Here is a 19,057-nt window from a genome sequence, read left to right on the forward strand (position 1 = left end):
ATAATTATTACCCTTGCGCAGGGGAAGGGTCTTAACCTGGGCAGGGTCTCTTTGACCTGTGGGTTTTGGTATTACAATGAACATACCTGGTTTAGGATTATGATGAAGGCAGTTCACTTTAAGGACACTCAGAAGTTCGTTTCATTGCCAAGTAAGCGAATAGTCCCTTTGCCAGGCTGTCCAATAACTCATCCTCAGCAAAGCCTAGACGTTCTCTTTATGGCCCACGACGTTCTGCCTATTTTCTAGGGTTTGGAGATCAAAGCTCGTTCTCGATGAACGTCTTATCGCTAATCAGGGCCGTCCTGACCACGCTTCAAGGTCTTGCTCGTCAAGTCAAAGCTTCAAAATCGTAATTTTTTGTAATTGAGGAGCAGCGCCCCCGAGCCGGCACAAGCCACGTCCCTTCTGCACCCAGGTCTCCCCGTTTCTGGCCCGCGCCGGTTCCCTGGGGCTCCGGCTACCGGAGCCACCTCTATCACCCCAGGGCTCCCGGTGCACAGTCCTCCCCCCGCGGGCTCCCAGCGCCTGCCGCCCGCCCCAGCCCTGCCATTCCCCAGTGCACGGTCTGGAGCCGCTCTCCCCCCTGAACCCCAGGGTGGCCGGTGCCCGGTCCGCCCCCTCTCCCGCGATCCCCTCTGTGTGCCCCGGGACCCCCCTCCCTCGGCCTTGCCGTGCGCGCCCCCCCCCCCATCCCCGCTCCACGTGCTCCCGCCGTCACCGAGCCGCTTCCGCCCGCCCACGTGACCAGTGGCGCGCCCGCCCCGCTGGGGGCGTGGCCTGGTGACAAAGGGCGTGGCTGTAGCGGACGGGGCGTAGTCATGCACTTGGGGGCGTGGTTATGGCGGCGGGGGGCGTGGCGGCGGCGGCGGCGGGGGGCGTGGCCGGCGTCCGGTGGGGCCCGGCGGCGGCGGCGGCGGCGGCGGTGGCAACGGGGGGAGGGCGGGAGGGGGTGGGTGAAGCGGACCGGGAACGACGGGCTGAACGGAAAGGTTTAGGGTTAGGAAGGCGGGGGTGTGTTTAAAACAACCCCCCCAAAAAAAAACAAGATAAATTTTTTTAGAAAAGAAAAAAAGCACGGAGTCACGGCCGCGAAGAGGTCAAAGGTCGGAGGTGAGGAGGAACCGCTTCCCCGCCGGTGAGGTGAGAGGCGCCGGCGAGCGCGATCGGTCCCCGATGGACACCGGAATATTCCGCCACCCCCCTCCCCGCCCCCAACCTCAGCGCGGTTCCCGCCGGGCCTGGGCGCGCGCGGTCCCCTCAGGCGGGCGCGTGCGTGAGGGGAGGGGGAGGGCGCGCGCCGCCGCCTCCCCCTTCACCGGCCGCTGAAGGGTCACTCGCACCCCCCCACACCCCCCGCTGCGCTCCTGAGGGAGCCGCGGCCTTTAGGCCTCTCGCCGGCGGGAAGCCTGAGGGGAGGCCCCTCAACCGGGGTGGAGGAGGGGGGCTCCCCGCCCCTCGTGGGTGTCTGTGGGGGTGGGTGGGATTTGGGGTGCACAAAGGAGGCCGGTGGGTGCGGAGAGGGCGGCCGCATCCTTCCCCCTCCAACCTGTGGTGCTGCGTTGCCTGTTGGGTTCGGGGATTTGGCTGCGGAGGGTGGTGGGTATGATCCCGGAGGCTCGTGCGGATGGCGTTTTATTTTATGAACGTGTTTTCCAATAACTAGTGAGAGCGTGGGGGTTAGCGAAAAGAACAAAGATTAATTTGCTTGTTTGCGAAGAGCAAGGTGCGGTGCTTCCCAGAGACAGGCGAAGGGGCTGCCTTACCCGCCTGGCTGCTGAGGATGAAGAAGCAAGTGGTGTTTGCGGGAAGGGTTGGGGTTGGGTGCTTGATTTGGAAGGAATTGGGATCAAAACAGAGAGTGTTTACTGCTTAGGAAACGGTGAGTCGTCCGCCTGAGGTATTGCTGTGCTGGAGGAGAGCGGAGAGAAAGGGAGGGAAGAGCGTGAGGAAATGTGTCTGAAAGAGCCGCGGAGAAAGTTTTGGTGGGTCAGAAGGTGGTGGGATGGGACTAAACTAGTAAAGAGGCTGAGATGTCAGAAAGAGTTAATCATTTCAGCTGCAGACTCGGGAGAACGTGCTTTATAGAAAAGAGTACGTAAAGGGAATGACTGAAATGTGCAGTAAAATACTCAGCTAGGTTTGCTCCGCACGTCGGCAGGTGGTTGCTGACCACCTTGGAACCGGACCTATTCTGCTGCTTTGATTTTTGTGGGGACTTCGCTCTGTGATAACACCACGGTGCTGCAAGTGTGTCTCGCTCTGGCTAATCGCTCTAGTCTTTGGAGTTTGGTTAATATTTAGGAATCGAATTCCTTGTAAGCGACTGAATAAGCGCTTAGATTATTTTCTAATGTAATGAGCAAGGAACTGTTTGAATCCTGAAGTGGTGTGGTTGTGGGTTTGTGTTCGGGAGAATCCCAAGGAAAGGACTACTGCTTTAATGCCAAAATTTCCTGAATGCAACATCTGCTTATTTTTCAGGATTGTTGAAAAGTTTTCTTTCATGAAAGGGGCAAAGATGAGGCATGATCTCACACTTTGTGAAACTTAGAACAGTTACGGTGTACTGGTGTGATAAATTTAGGATTACACGAGCTGTTGTGTAATGCAGAAAGGAGATTAGCTGACTTGAATTCAGAAGAAAGGAAAACACTCTGGGATTTTCACTGAACGTGTGACACGTTGAGAGCTGTGCTGTTAGCCCCTGATTCCTTCCACCAGAACAATTCTGCTCAGTATTTTCAACTACAAAGCTTAACTTGGTACAACGCTGTTTATTTTTCCAAACGCGATTCAAATTTAACATCACAAAAGAGCAAAGAAGAGTCAGGTTTTGTCTCAGGTGCATTGAAGTAGTTTTTTAAGTGTCAAAATCTCAGCGATGAATGAATTTGTCAAGCTCTCTCTGAAGACAGCTGTTGAGTTAATCAATGTTATTTTTATTCAGTGGTTGCTAGGCCTGTCTGTCATCAGAGTTCATATAATTATGCGTAGAAAAGTCTTTTTTATTTTCTCTGATGAGCGAAGAGTTTAAAAAATAGAATAGGTACAGCTTGATGAACAAGAATAGTTTTACCTGTCTATAGTGGAACGTAGTAAGTCATGAGTGGAAGGGGAGTAGCAGCAGCAGTACAGCAATTTCAGCAGATCTTGTGACCTGGGAATCCTCCTTTCTCTTCTCACTGCGGCCGACTTTCTGTGCCGCGCTCGTGGAACTGACACACCTCCCTTGACTGTCGCTCCAGGGAGCTGCAGGCAGCTTTCTCCCATTTTACAACAGACTTTGTACAGCGTGCCGTGGCAGTGCGGAGCCCCGGTGACGGGGAGCACGCTCCTCTGTGCTGGGTGCTGTACGAGCAAGGAGGAACCGCTGGCGCTTGGCCCGAGGAACTTGGTCTTGAGTATTAAACGAGACCAGAGGTAGATGTAGACTGAGCTTTACAAGCATTCCTTAGCTGTAATATCTTGTGTTAGAATTCCTTCAAAACTTTACGGTGCGTTAAAGGGTGAGAAAGAAAGGTCTTAAGGAACACGAGGGAGTTCAGTGGTCGTGCAGTCTTCTCACAAGCGAAATACCAAACGGAAGGTGGAGGAACAGGGACTTAAAGATGATTGTCTTCAAGCGAATCTTTTAATTTGTGTCTTCAGGTGAAGACGCAGTCCTGGTGTTTCAGAACGGCCGGTGTCCTTTCTGTGTAACTGTGTTCCCTTGGGAAGAAATTATAATTCTCAGGCTCCTGCCAGTAAAAGAGTGAGTTTCAGCTGTGGCCAGAGAGCAGTGCTGAATGAGGAGGGGAGGAGGGTTGCATTTCTTTGGTAAAAACTGAATTAATCTTGTATGGACCATTGTGATAAAGATGCCATGGGAATAATAGTTGGTTTGTTTTCAAAAGACAATGTCCGAGTCAGACTTTCAGACTTGTTGTCTAACAGAGCGGCTTTGGGATTGTTTTGCTGTTGGGAAGAAAGAGCTTAGTGATTTGCTGATCCTGGGTTTCTAATTGGTGATTATTAGAAAAATATTTAGTTCAGTGTGATGCTAGAAATGACAAAAAGCTCCCTTTTGAATGTTGGGAGTCCCGGTAGTTTGCTTATTCAGGCTTGCCAAATGTTACTTCTGTGACCTAGAACCTGCTGAAAATCAATCCCATGCAAGTGAGTCACCTTACAGATGTGTACGTTCACTTGTGCCTTCTCAGGGCCCTTTCCAAGCCAGAAAGATCTTAAAGTGCAGACTTACTTTTTTATAATGAAAACTGTTCTGATTAAAGGTTTGGTGGTTTGGTTTTGTGTTTTTTTTTTTTTTTTTTTTTTTTTAAGGAACAATGCAGGGAAATACATGCTGAAGTTTATATCTTAATTTTTGCTTTCTGTTCCCTGGACTAAGCGGTCAGAGTTGTGTTTGTTGTCTTCCTTATTTCTGTCAGTGTTAGCATCCTGCCTCTGAGAGAATCCCTGTTAATTAGATGACTGACACAGCCAAAACTTCCAGCATTTAAGAGTTCAGAGTGAAAATACCACTGAGGCTCTAACACTGGGAGCTGTAGAGAGGGTCAGTGTGGAACAGGAAGCGCATTGCCCCAGAGAGCCAAAGGTAGACTTCAGTTTTTCTGCCAAACCCAGCAGCTTTAGAAACTTTTCTGTTGACAGCTGTCAGAAGGTACCCAACCAGTACTACAGAAACCAAGTTCTTCTGAAATGGGAAGACTATTGTTTTGTATGGTTTCCACAACATATTTTTCAGGAAAGTGATAGTGCTTGATGCATAAACTTAGTTTGATCCAACTCTAGTTGCAGTTAGTCAGGAAACTTCTGCCAAAGATGGCTGGACTTTGTTATAGAGGTGTCTTTTTAATGTGATGGAGTGGCTTACTCAAAAGACATTTCTGAGGTTTTGGGGGAGGGTGTGGAATTTTCTTCTAGGAGGTAAATGACCCAATATAGGCTGTGATCTTGGTAAACCAGAAAAATAATACTACTGTTGCATCAACAGAAGTCACCAAAGCTAGCTGCTGAGTTAGATTCAAAGGATTGTCGGAGCAGCAGTGAAAATGGTCGTGGTGGAAAAGATGCTTGAAACCTCTGTGCTGGTAATGCAGATTTCAGAAGGAAGGTACCTAAAAAAGCTCTTCTGCCCTTTCTCTATTAAAGTCAGAACCAGGACTGGTTTCTGCCTGGTGAAGGGAAGTGGAGGAGTACGTGGAAAATGCAGAAGTCTGCTAGAAGTGTTTACGTAGATGTGGTTTACCTGGGAAGGGTTTCGGAAACCTGCTGTGTCTGTAGTGCCCAGGACTGAACAGTGACCTGAACGTAAGCGGTGGTGTAGTGGGCTGCTGAATGAACTACATTTCCTTCCGAGAAGCGTATTTGCCTGTTATGCCTGTAAAAAATGTTATTGCCCAATTTAACTTTCCCTGCTATGTAAAACTGTTGAATGAAGTAAGGATGTTAAGCATTTATCGTGGCGTAATCTCTTAAAAAATAGTTGCAGTAGAAGGTGCTATTCAGAGATATACAGACAAGAGCATCTATTTGAGAAGTGAAACCAAAAACCATACCGTCAGAACCTATGGGCCTAAATTAAACAGGTTTTGGGGGTTTTTTTTGTTTTTTTTTCTTTTTCTTTTTAATACAGATTATTAACCACTAACTCTGATTTCTGTCCTGAAGGAGAGTTTTGAACCAGGAAATGTATCCTTTACAGGGAAAGGAGCCCCAGCTATAGATAAAGAAATCATGCATGTTTCAGATACCCATTTGATGAGGAAAATAAGTAATTGCAGCTGCAGAACTGTCGAGAAAGTGAATCTCCGATAGGTGTGTTGTGATAATAAATGACTGCTATAGGTACTTCTCAGTTACGTGAACTTTATCTCAGAACAGCAGCACTGGATCTGGGTAAGAATCATTAAAGTACTAATTGCAAACGTTGCTTTCATCACTCTGCAATATGTGGGTTATTCAAACCCAGAGGTGTTTCTGTTTTTCATTTGAAGAGTAGCAAGACCATGTAAGAAGGATTAAGATAGAAATCAAACCTGACTATCAGAGCCTGTCAAGGGATACAAAAATCATTCTGTGAATATCTTAATAGTAAGAAGATGGTGGAGGGAAGAACACAGAGGAAAAATTACTGTCCAGTGTCACTGAACCTGAAGTGTTCAGTATCTTTTGACTCTTACTGAAGACCAAAGTCAGCTGGCGAGCAACTGATGCTAGTGACAGACTAGAAAGAGCAGGTTTGTAAGCAGTCATTTTTAAGTGAGATATTTTCATCTGTGTACTTCAAGTACAGACTAAAAAAAGAAACTTAAAAGCTTTAGTAGGCACCTTTTGAGAGATGGAAAATAGGTGATGTTTGGAAAGACTAGAGAAGAGCGAGCAGCTTGTGTAGGTGAAAGAGTGGGAAGAAGAGAGTATGGAGTAGTAGTCATCTTAAAATCCTGTAGCAAGTAGTCAGATGATTTGTAAGCACCTGAAAGTTTACAGGGAGCACGTAACAGCCAGTGCTGGTTTGTCACAGGTACTTCCCTGGCAAAGCGAGTTTACTTCTTTCTAAGGTAAGATGTCAGGTCTGGTTCAGGCTGCAGAAGCAAAAGCTTCCATGTATCTTGAATTCGGTAAGGTTTTGATTTTTGTCCTAATAAGACTTCAAATAGGTGAGATTTAAAAAAAAAAAAAAAAAAAAACCTAAGAAGGTGCCATGATATGATGGGTACAAACATGGTTAAAGAAATACACTCGGAGTACCAGTACAGATCTTGTCAAAACAGAAGGCTGTATTGAGAGGGTTACTGTGAGGGCTGTGGGTTTGCATTTATGACTTAAGTGGTAGAACAGACTATGCATATTAAAGTTGTAAATGACGTAAAACAGGGAAGGACTACAGATACGCTATATGACAGGATTAAAAATGGAGAAATGGATTTGATGACTTAAATGTTGCCTGAAAAATTTGCTACAGGTCAGTAAAGACAGTGGTAAGGTTTTGCATTCAAGCCAAAATAACCAGCTGCAAGCATTAGAATAATTGATTAGATATAATCCATAATTAAAGGAACCTTTCACCTGCAGTGGTGACGAGTGATCTCCGGTGGAGGAAGGAGGAGGGGAGGCAAAAGTTTTGTTTGGGTATATAAACCAGAAAATAAATGGCAGGTTATGATGTAATCCTTCCGTTCCACCCAGTGCCTGTAAGGCTTCACTGGGACACCCTGTGACCACGTTTTGGTGTGACACTGGAGAAGTGACAGGAACCAAGGGGAGAGACTGCGAAGCAGAGCATTCTGTCGCTGGAAAAGCTGTGTGCCCTGAGGAGATGCAGGGGGGACTGGAGGAATTTGCTCTTTGAAGTATTGCTGCTGAGGCTGCCCTGTGCTCCATGGCCACTGAGAACTGCACAGGAGTACGGGCTTAAATAATGCGGAGGGACAGTTAAAATGTTAAAAAAGCTACCTAAAGGTTAGTACTAGAGTACGTTGGTTGGGTTGGCTGTAGAGTCTCTGACTAAATGCCTAAGAACAAGATGGATAAACATTTGTTGGGAATCATTTAAGCGTAACTCATAGTGCTCTGAGTGAGGTGCATGAATTAGAGCCCTCAGAGTCCCTTCTTTCCCTGTCTTCTCTCACGCATGAACTGTAGTTACTAACGAGGTTTGTTCTGTGCTGTGGGTCCCTGACCACGATTGGATGAGTGCTGGGGCTGGAGGAACAGAGTAGGCGAAGGGCAGCCGGCCTTGCAGTTAGTGCCTTCCACTGCTGGCAGAACGGGGCACGAGGCCTGTGAACTGGAAGAAAAAGATTGTGTCCTTCCGTGCAAAAGTGTGTGTCAGGCCTTGTGTGCTTCGCAGGAAGCTGTCATGGTTATGCCGACGTGTTTATCTTGGGGTTTGTTGGTTTGGGGTTTTTTTTTTTGCAATTTGCATGCTCTAGTGGGGTGTGAGGGCTGCTTTGGGGAGGTTTTGACTCTTTCTTGCTTGTCCATAATACATGTAGTGCTTAGAAACTTTTTAGAAATAACACTGAGGGTGGATCTGACAAAGTTACCACTTCATGAATGACGTCCAGAAGTGTTCTACATATTTCATATCACAAACAGGAGGCATGAGCTAAGATGTTAAACTTGATCTTGTAGAGAGGTTTAGAAAATGACATTACTAGAAACCGTAGCCGTAGTAGAAAGACAAGTGTATTGCAGGTCAGTGCTGGGTGAGCTGTTTGAGGACTCCTCTCAGAAGTCTTGCATGAAGAACTGCAGTGATTGTTACAGAAAGAGCCGAGTGGATGATTCTGTGTTCAGGAGGAAGTACAAATGTAGGCAGAGCTGCTTTACATTACAGCGATGGAGCTTGATTAAGACCTACAAGAAGGTAAATAACACTTGGCATCCATGTTATTTTTACGGAAATGAATTTTCTCTACTTTAGAAATTTTAAAATAGGGGCTTAAGATGCCTGACGAGTGCATTCATATGAACAAGAAAGATCATATATCATAAAAACTATCATAAAATATAATATATTAAAAAAATAACATATCATAAAAAAGATCAAAGGTGCTCTTTGTTGGTTACTGTTTGTATCCTGGAGTTACTTCCTCTACAGCTGGAGTCAAGAGCTTCCTGAGCAGTCAGGGAGTGAAAAGTTGATCAAATTCCTCAGTGTTTGTGCCTGGCCACTGAGTTGGGGCACACTGCAACAGGCCAGCATGCTCTTGTTGAAGTCAAAGGTGGGTTGAATGGTAAAGCTCTGATACGTAACTGCATGTGGGTGTTGCATCAGTCTTTTGGTGTCTTCAGGAGAAAGCGATTCCCTAGCCATTTGTCGTAAAGCAGCTACATTGATAAACATAAAGGAGCAGATTATTCCAGAAGTGATGGCGTGAGATGCGTTGCATAAGGATGGCTGCTGGGTCAGACCGACGGCCTGTTTAGGTTGGTATCTGGTCTCAGCGTGGACAGGATTTAGTACAGGGGAAGAGTGTATGAACAAGGCAGATATATCTTGGGTCCTGGCAGCCAGAGCGGTGTTCAGGAGAGGTGGCTTGTGGCCGAGGGGCTTCTCGAGCCAGAGGAATGCTATGGCTTTGTGCTGAGTTGCGGCTCACTCTTCCAAAAATTTGTCCACTTGCTTTTTTAACCCACATGACATTAGACAATGTCCTGGGGTAAAGATTTCCACAGCTTAACTGTGTGTTTATTTTGAGCTGCCACTTTGTAGTTTCGTTTGATGTGGAGTTATTCCTGTGCTGAAAGAGGCAGCCCTCCCCTGTTCAGCTTCCTCAGATCATCTCTGTTAGAGAAGTCCCTTGTATCCATTTGCTGATAAAATCTTTTCCAGATTGAGAAGTCTTCCCATGCTTTTTCGTTTTATGAAAGCTGCTCTGTATCTTTGATCATCCTTGTTGAACTTCTCTGTACCTCTTCTACTTCTCCTGCGTGTCCTTTTTGAGATGAGGAGGAAGAATGACTAGAACTGTGTATAGCGCTTAGTGTATGTACAGCACAGCTTTGCACATTGTAATGATTTCTATTTGTTCTCCATTCTATTCTTAACAATTCCTCATATACAATTTGCTTTTTTTTTTTTTTTGACTGCATCACGTTCACGTTTTCAGAGAATTAACGAGTAGGACGCCAGGATCTTGTTCTTGAGTGGGGATAGCCAGTCGAGAGTGCATTCCTGTGTATGTAACACAATTTTCCCCATAGGCATCACATACCATTTCATTGGCATTGAACTTAACCTGTCGTTTTGCTACCCAGTCACTTGGCATGGAGTTATTTCTGCCAGCTCTTCAGTTGGCCTGATCTTTGCCACCATCAATAACAGACAACTGAAAGGGTTATTTATGTCAAGATTGCACCTTTTTTCCAGGGCAATTGTGAATATGTCAAACAGCACAGTTCCCTGTGGGACTGCACGATTACCTCCCTCTGTGAAGAGAATCAGACATTGGTTACGATGCTATTTTAACCCCTCTTGTAATCAACTTCTATCCATATGAAGGCCTTCCTCCTTTATTGTATGATAGCTTAGTTTTTTAGAAGTCCCCCGTAAGGAGTTTTCTTGAACACTTTTTTATCAGTCTAGGTAGACTTTCTAAATCAGGTCTCTGATCTGTGTTGTTTATTCCTGTGGAGAAGTCAGTCAGACCCATTTGTGAAGCTGACTCTTCTTCCTCAGTGTGTGGGAACTCTCCTTCCATCAAACAATTCTGTTTTCTACTGATTTCTTTTGAATATCTGCCTTAGTTATGTGTAGTTTCCCATATGTCCCTTAGTAAAAGCAGGAGGAATACTTCCCACCTTCCAACAACCGCATCGGGACAGGTGGTTACGTGCTACTGGAGCTGTTTTGGGGCTCTGGGTCTCTCTCAGTAACACCCTCTGGTCTGGGCCCTTGGCTGGTGTAACATCTCGTTCTGTAACCCCTTCACTGCCCACCGATCTGTGATAGAGCCTGATGATCCCTAAGAGGATTTCAGCGCGGAAGCTTCCCCACCCTGTAACTTCTCCTCTGTGAGGATAAATTCGAATTTTATTTAGGTTTTCTTCTATGGTTTTCTGTTCTCTGTGTTCTCCCTCTATATTCTGATTGTCTGTTGGCCCTGCAGACTCTCTGGAGGACTCGCTGCTCATGGTATCTGAATTGGCATTTATTAGTAGTTCTTACGCCTCTTCCCAGCAGTTCCTCAGACTCCTTTTTGACCTGCTGTGTAATGTGCTCACACACAGTGTGCAAGAACCTCTCTCCTTATTTTCCTCATTTGGACACATCTTCAACTCTTCACTGAATTTTTTGATATGTGATAGGCATTTCTTCTGAGCTTCCCATGTAATATCTCTAAGTACCCTCTGTCACCTCTAAACATTTTCTTCTAATTCCCCTTAAGGGTTGTTTTTTTTTTTTTTTTTTAACACACCCTTTTTTATGTAGTATGCCCACCCCTCCTTTTTTTTTTTTTTTTCCCTTTCCTGTCCTTTGCTGTTATGCAAAGCAGTGGGTTTTTATTTTGGACTCTGTTATTCCTGGGAAGATGTAACTTTAGTTGTCAGGTAAGATTTTCTTGTAAAGGCAGAGCCGCTGTCCAAACCTGCTTCTCTGTGCTCTGCTTGTTGGGAGTTTTAAATACAGAGTTAGTTCAAGTACTGCTTAGGTCTGATCGCATCGAGGTGGTGTCACACATGAAGGAAATCCAACCTAATGCTGTCTAAGCAGATGATAGCTCAAATCTTTGTTCTTTTTTATTTCTGTTGAACCTTTTAAGGAATTACACTACAGCCTGGTCCTGTATGCCCTGCCATGGTGATACCAACAGGGAGAGGTGTCCTAAAGCCCCACCACCTACGTTGAGCTTGGCTGACAAGGTGCTAGCTACAGAACTAACCATACAGCAGAAATAATGTTGGAGAACCTTTAGTGGACTGAATAATAATTACTTGATGTTGATCTTACTCATAGAGAAGTTCAGTGTAAAATGTATTGGATGGCAATTTCTGAACTCTGTAGCTTTTTTGGTGAAATGAAGGAATTGCCACTTGGTTGAGTACAGTTGTTGGTAATAAATGGTGGAGGAGGTTTGTGAGGCATTTGAAAAAGTCTTTTTCAAAAGACATTCTAACTACCGTTGCTTAAAAGCTTGTGCATTGCACGACACTTGAGAGTTTATATCCTTTTCAAAACTCCGGGTAGTTTTTAATTATAGTGTTTTAACTGTAGACTTCTGTTTATCTAAGTAAATGTCTATTTTTATAATAAAAAATTCAAGAATGAAATTAAAAGCCAAACACTACAGTCTGATTTGTCTCTTCTGCCCTCTTATCTCATTAGAGTAAGAGTTTAGTACTCAGTTGCCTAAGGCCTGGAAAAAATACAGCACTGTGATTGCACTTTTAAAATTCAGTTGCAGGTGACAGATTGGTATTGTGGAAAAAATCCACCGTAGCTAGAAATCCTCTGAGTAGGTTCACTGACAGATGAAGCAAGTGCTTTCTGGAGTGTTTACAGACTTTTATCTGGCTGAGAGCTGACATGCTGCTTGGCATGCTTGTTAGACAAGCACGTTCTGGTGAAACTGCGAAGAAAGTAAGAGTTTGGTGCGTATATTACTAATATTTAGAGTAGCAGCTTTTGAATTGTGATTCTTAGCTTTGTATTTCACAGTGTTTTTTAAATTTAATCAGTATAATTTAGTTCCCTTTTACAGACGAGGAAGAAATTACTCTAGAGAGGACAACAAGCCTTTTGTCCAAAATCTGCTCAGCAGCTCAGTGCCAAAGTTGGAAATTGAATTTGGGGATTCTCTCCATGGTGTATATCCTGCAGCTTTTCTTCTCCAGCTTCATCCTTGTCGTAACTAATTTTGCTGCTTTTCTATCGTGCATCTCCATCACTTGCCCTGTGTGAGTTACACACTAATAATATTTCTGAAATTGTAATAAATGATGCTAAAACAGGCTAAATCCGTATTTTAAGGGAGAAGCTGCCTCATATGATCGTGTTTCTTTCCCTGTAGTAAATTGACAGTGGAGGCCAGGTCATTGCTAACAAGAACTACGTTGGGCAAGAACTCTGTTGTCAGGAAGAAGAGATTGGGAAATGTTTTCTTGTGTTTGGTAAGCTGTCAATGTGCTTAATAAGTGAGGAAGCTTCCTTGGCTGGATGCAAAATGAAGAGTAAACTTTTGAAGTTGTGAGTTTTTTCTAAATTTGGATACTTTGTGTTTTGCTACGTATCCCAAACTTCAGTGTTTCATGGTTCTTCAGGCGGAACATCATGTCATTTCATCCGCACCAATAAGCTGTTGTCTAATGCTGTTGGAAGTGTTTTAGAAAGCAAGAAAAGGCATTTGATAGAAAGTGCATTCAATGAATTACTATTCTTAAGCAGGAGTTTAGCAGAGGTTCTTCTCTTGGGGCGTGAAAGTCCAAAAGATGTCCTGCAAATCGGTTTGGAAACTTACTTTGAATGTCAGTCCCTTCTTTGGAAGCAGATAACGTATTATCTGGGATGTTAAGATTATTTAGATGCTTTCTTTTTGAATCTTTGTGGCAGTGTTTCTTTGTTGTCGTTGCTACTCGAGCACTTCAAGATATGATTAAAAATTTGTAAAATGAGTGAAATACCTGGGGTCTATTTCAGATAACTGCTGGATTTTTGAACTCTCAAAACATAATTGAATATTGTAGGGTGAGGAAAACGGGCAAAAAGGTGAGACTGAAATGAGTGGCTGCTGTTGTGTGGAATTTTGTATCAAGATGTGTGTATCTCCTTGATCTTTAAACCTCTCAAGTTCCTGGCAAGCATGCTTTTATTTGGTTTTGTCGGTTTGTTTATTTTTTTTTAGTTGACTGAGGGAAATGAGTTGCCAAGCAAGTTTAGAGCAGACAGTTAGACCGGTGCAAAGAGCTTTGAGGTGTCTTCAGAGGAGGTTAAATGAGAAGGGGAAGGTATGTGGGAGATGTTTGGTCGTCGCAATGCAATATTGTGCTATTATATTGTACTGTTGAGAACTCGGAGGTTCAGCTCCTGTCAAAACTAGCTTGTTTGTGACCACATGCTGACCAGAGGAAGGTGAGACTTGTGCTGAGGATGCACATGCCTGGTTATCCTGGGCTAGATGCACGTTTTGTGTGTTGAAATCTGGTTCAGAAGCTCAGTTCAGACTTCACATACTGTTTTGGCCATATAGCTGGAATGGAGGGAATGCAGCCTGAAATTTAATTTGTTGAAGAGTTTCTACTTTTTGACTATGAAAAGTCCCCTTCTATGAAGAATACTGGACTGCAAACATACAGGGTGTTCTGGAGCCTTGTTTCTGAAAGAGTGGTGTTGGGATTAACCCATTCCAGACACCAGCCCCCAGGAGCTTAGTGTGCTGGTCGTGATTTTCCCATAGGAAGTATTCTGTTCCCCTGTGACCTCTGTGTCCTTTCACAGCACAAAGCACGTTATTCTTCTCATGGGAATGCAAGTGGAGAATAGGAGCTTGGTGTTAGAGCTGATTGTGTAGCATTTCTATGAAGGGAGGTTAGTGGTTTGAGCATATTTCTTGTTTTCCCACCTCTGAAGTCTTCAGAAAAATGCTTCAGCCCAGGCCCTCATGGGAGGAGAATTCCCACTTGGTCAGGCAGACTTGAGGAGTGGGACAATTGGGTTCCCGAGGGCTGTTCTTCTCTTCCTTCCCCTTCTCCCTCTTGCTGACGCTGGGTTGTGAGGGCTCCTGCAGCAGCTGACACCAGTCATTTTACTTGGGGGGGCCTTGCAGCGGTGATAGCTTCTAGCGTCTCAAGGATATGAAGAATCTCTACAGTCCAACAGAGAGCAAGAAAATCAGTTTTTTCTTTGCTGGTGTGTGAGTGATCTAACATCTGGCCGTTTTCTGCATCTGCAGGGAAACTTCTTGATTTCATTTGTTTTCGGGGGGGTGTTTGTGTTCTGAGTTTCTGGCGTTGTCATGAAATCATAGCTGTAGTGAGGACTGAAAAGAGGTCAGAGAGACATTTGCAGGTCGAACAGAGACTGTAAATCAGACAGTAAACTCAGTATTGGCAATCCCTCTTCCTTTTCTGCTTTGTGTGTCCTGGGTATAGCCCAGGAATGCATGAAATACCTGTAGCCATATGTGCACCTGTGTGAATATGTCCCCTCTTCACTGGAGCCCAGATAAAAATGTTTCTTGTTTGACAGTACAAATACGCAGTAGTCTGGCTAATTTTGTCTCGAGCAGCATCGATCCTGCTGTTTCCAGTTGTTTTGTGATAACTTTGCAGGCAGAAGGTTGCTACTCTGATTCTGCTGTCTCTGGGGAGCCTGTGGGGGATTGATGGATATGTGGCAAATCTCTGCAGCACTGGGAGGGTGAATTATTGCTAATGGTCCATATGCCCGCCTTGCCCTCAGGTGCTGAGAGAACAGCAGTCAGATTGATCTGCTCTGTTGGCAACAGCAGAAGACAACTGAATGACCTTTATAAATCCTAATTTTTAGTAAACTCTTTTCTTCTTTCCCCTTCATTCCTCCCCTGTCCTTCCCCAAATACACAGCCTTGGCAGAAAAGCTGCTGAAATTTTGCATCTGATCTGGGGCTGCTACTCTGATGAGCTGTGCTGTTCCCTCGGTGAAGAACAGGTACGTCAGAGAGACGGGTCGTGCGTTTGAAACGTTAGGTGCCAGGGGGATGCTGCAGCTGGTGGTAGGGGTTTGGGGGGACAGGAGGACTGTGTTGGAGCCGTTCCTACTTTACCAAGCTCGGTGTTTTAAATGCTGGGTTAAAATTCATGTTGAAAGTTTAGGTATAGGACTTTCTATAGGCAACAAGATGGAGCAAATTATTCTATGTAATGAAGTGCAAGAAAAATTACTATAGAACAGTGATTTTTCCCCCCCCCCCCCCTCCACTCTTCACTATCTCAGTAATATGCTTTTATGACTACCCAATGCTAAGGCCTGATTCAAGAATGCTTTATGGAAAACTGAGATGTTGAATATACTTTAATAAAACAGGTTGCTGTTTAATATAAAGGGAAAAGTTTTCATACACTGGATATTTTTGCCTCTAAGCTTGCAGTGGGCTGATGTTGTCTGAGCTGCTGCTATCTACCTACAAGAGCTGCATTTTTCTGTACTTCAGTGGTAAAGGGAAGCCTTCTGTGAAAGCTGTAAAACGCTTTCAGGCAGAAATGTGAAGAATTTGGAACATGTAGCTATTGTTAAGTGAGATAAAAGCTTTTGTCTTGGGAAAAGTAGTATCATGCGGCGTCTGTTAGTTTGAGTTTATTTTTTCTGCAAGAAGAAATCCTGCATTTCTTCCTTTGCTGGTCAGTCTTGTTTTCTGTAAGAATTTGCAGTACAGCCAGGAAACTAGAACAACAGGAGGAGTTTTCCACAGAAGTATATCCATAATAGTGTGGATAGCCACCTCTTTCTTCTTGCATTTGAGGCACAGTTTAATATTAGCTTAGTTTGGACTCTCTTGGTCATGTACTCATTTAGTAAGGAAGTGTAAGAGGCTGTTCTGGTTCTGTGTCTGCGTGTTGCAAACCTCGTGTCCTGGTACAGGTGGGGATGAGAGAGCTGCTGGCTGTACGCAGAGATCTTGCGCTGTATTTCTTAACCTTAGTGAAGCTCGTAGAACCGTGTAGTGGGCTACTGAGAGTGTCACGTGAAGGCTGATTGGATGTGTGCTTAATGAACAGTGCTGTGTGCCTGAAGTGGCAGTGCAAGTCTTTCTGTGTAGAGGCTTTATACAGCGGTGCCGGGGGAGTAACCTCTGGAGAACACCTTGGCACCTGCTCTTTTCCTGTGGCCAAACATGGGAACCAGTTGCAGAGAAGCTGTGGAGTCTCCATCGGTGGAGATACTCGAAACCTGACTGGGCACGGCCCTGACCAACCTGCCCCAGGTCACCCTGGGTGATCTCCAGAGGTCCCTGCCATCCTCCACCGTGCTGTGACGTCTGTGAAATCCTCTGGGTTCCGCTTCAGCGCAGCTTCCTTACCTGGTGCAGAGTTGGCCACCACAAGCTCCTCATTAGAGAGAAGCTTTGGAAGTAGAAAGTGAATCATCTGATCAGCTCTCAGACAGATGGGAAGTAGAAGAGCCTGACCTCCTGTCAGCTAGCTAGAAGTTATGGCGAGCCAGAATTGTTTTTTATGTGGGGTTTGGGTGAAGAGCTGCCAAGGGGGAGGCTGGTGAGGCAGGGGGCAAGTGATATGATGCAATGCTGTTGAGTGCTGATGCTGGTGCTTAATTCCAGTTAAAAGTTGCTTTGTCTTATGACAGTAGCCAGCATGGTGTATATTATGAACGAAGTGGTATATAACATACCACACTTTCTAATCAGGATAAGGATCAGCTTGGAGAAAGAGGGCCTTGGGGCCCTAAGAGCATTGTGTGCATTTAATATGCTCTCTGCTGGTCTTACATTGTGAATGAATAGCAAATAAATGATTGCGCTTTTTCCTGAAGAGGCAGTAGAAGCCCTTCTTCTGGAGTTGCAGCGTTATGTATGAGGAGAGTTTCTGGCTCCTTGAGAGAACTCATCTGCAAATGTGTGTGTGTTTAGAGGGTGTAGTACACCCAAAAAAGTACAAAGATGTGGTGTATAGTGTGGTGTCAGAAAAAATTTCAGTTTTTAGTTATATTTCCCTTCCTGTCTGTGGGTGACTTCAGAGGGGAAGAGCACTCCAGCTGAGGAGCGCTGTGGCTTTCTGACCTGCGTGGCTGTCTGAAAACTGCCTGGGGGAGGACGCAGCACAGCTCCTGTGGGCCGGAGAGCGAGGGACGCTGGGCGGCAGTGGGGGACACCGGCGCTGGCGTCTCCTCTTCACCCGCCTCCTGCTACCACGTGAAGGCTATCAGGATCTTCAGGATTTGGTTCAGGACCTTCTCACCAGCTGAGCTGTGGTACGTGTGCACGGCTGAGCTGAGGTGGGTGTGTGTGTCTGTAGCACCCTGACGGGGAAGTGTCCTTAGTCCCTTACATGGTGTAATCTGCTGTGCTTGGCAGCAAATTATCAGCTAGACTATGGCAATCGGATTGTTTCAGCAATTGCTTTTTCTCCTCTGTGTAACACAAGAATGGGGGAAAAGATGCTGTTTACAAGATTAATTCACTCTTCTGTAACTATCCAGATGTTGTGAATTTGTTATAATCTGAACTCTGTCTTCTGGCTGCAGTGCTGAATTTCCAGCTTGTGACAGATCTGTGGCCGTAGCGTGTTGCATCTCTAGGAAATGTTTGCAAGGCTGCACTGAGAAATCTGTTTCTGGAGGCGTGGATGAGTAACCTTGGTGCAGGGTGTCCTTCCTGGACCTACACTCCCCCCACAGGCCCCCCCCGATCCTCGCTCCCCCAGCCATGGGAAGTGCTGCGGTTAGGTGAAATGTTGGAATTGGATGTGTGTGGGGGGAAGCATCATAACTGAAATCACACTCGTGTAGCTGAATTTGTGTAATCCTGGCAATAATAATGACTTATGCTTCTGTAAATGGAAGGAAGAACTAGAGAGCCTAAGCAATTAATTAATTTAGTTTGGAAATTAAGAGACTTTAAAAGCCAAACCCTGCTCTTCCAAGCCTGCTTTTGCTTTTGTTTTCTGTGATTTATCTCTGAACTTCATTGTGTATGTCTCTTGTACCTGAAGTGAACCAGAAATACGACATACTGTGTTACAAGGTTATGGAAACGCCCTGATGTCCTCTTGTTTCCAGTCAGCTTTGTCTTGGATTTGCAGTCAGGCGAAAGGAAAAAATTACTCTGAATGGATTCTCCTTTAACAGTTGTCCTAAAATCGGCAGGTTTGTTTTGAGTTAGCTGATCTTTGTTTGCAAAAATTACTTCGAATAGGAATGGTTCCTGCTTTTAACTTTTATGAGCACTGTTGTCGCACATAAAATTAATAAAGATTTCAGAATCCAATATGCAATCCAAAAAAACCATAATAAGCTAATAAGCTTTGGAATGCTTAATGTTTTCTTCTTCATGAATGTTTCACATCAGGTGAAGCAAGTAAATACAAAGTTTTCCTCTCTGCAATTAGTAGAAATGGTTCCCATTGCTGTGCTAATAACCAAAATTTCTGTGAGAAGGTGAGGCTGGTCAAAGAGCCAGTCATGACATATTTCTGCTGCTGAAGTAGAATGGATGTGTTGTTCCCGAGTTACTCGTGGAACAGGGTCAGAAGGGATGGTCCAATCCTGACACCCAGCCCTACAGCAAGATCAGATCTGCTCTGTCATTTCTTTCTAGACTGCAACACCCAGGTTTTTATGGACACCCAGGTCACTGGTTAGTTACAGGGAGGAGCTGTTCCTCTAGAGGCCTGTGTGTGGTTTATTCACATTTTTAAGGTAAAAGTGGAAAATCAGATGCCCCGTACTTGAGTTGTGGGGATGAAGCCAGGATGGCTTTTGCCCAGCGTGCAAGAAAACTCACAAGGATCAGATCTTCTGTTGCGATGGGACAGCCATGGTGTCTGGGTGTGGAAAACCAGGGGGTTTGTAGTGTGCTCGGTGCTGGCTTTGCTTTTAAGGATTATTTAATGTTGC

General features: G+C 45.0%; 1 protein-coding gene across 3 annotated transcripts in view; it reads left to right on the forward strand.

Moving 5' to 3' along the window:
- Positions 1-965: 965 nt before the first annotated feature.
- SCAP (SREBF chaperone) overlaps positions 966-19,057 on the forward strand; it is a 65,919-nt gene continuing 47,827 nt past the window's right edge. The window contains exons 1-3 of one of the 3 annotated variants that reach the window (XM_074844669.1): positions 966-1,143; positions 15,052-15,136; positions 17,180-17,413. The gene's annotated coding sequence lies outside the window, so the exon portion shown is untranslated. The remainder of the gene's footprint in view (positions 1,144-15,051; positions 15,137-17,179; positions 17,414-19,057) is intronic. The other 2 variants (XM_074844660.1, XM_074844652.1) reach the window with 2 other exon arrangements.

This window comes from Strix aluco, chromosome 1 (assembly GCF_031877795.1).
Source record: "Strix aluco isolate bStrAlu1 chromosome 1, bStrAlu1.hap1, whole genome shotgun sequence".
Lineage (NCBI taxonomy): Eukaryota > Metazoa > Chordata > Aves > Strigiformes > Strigidae > Strix > Strix aluco.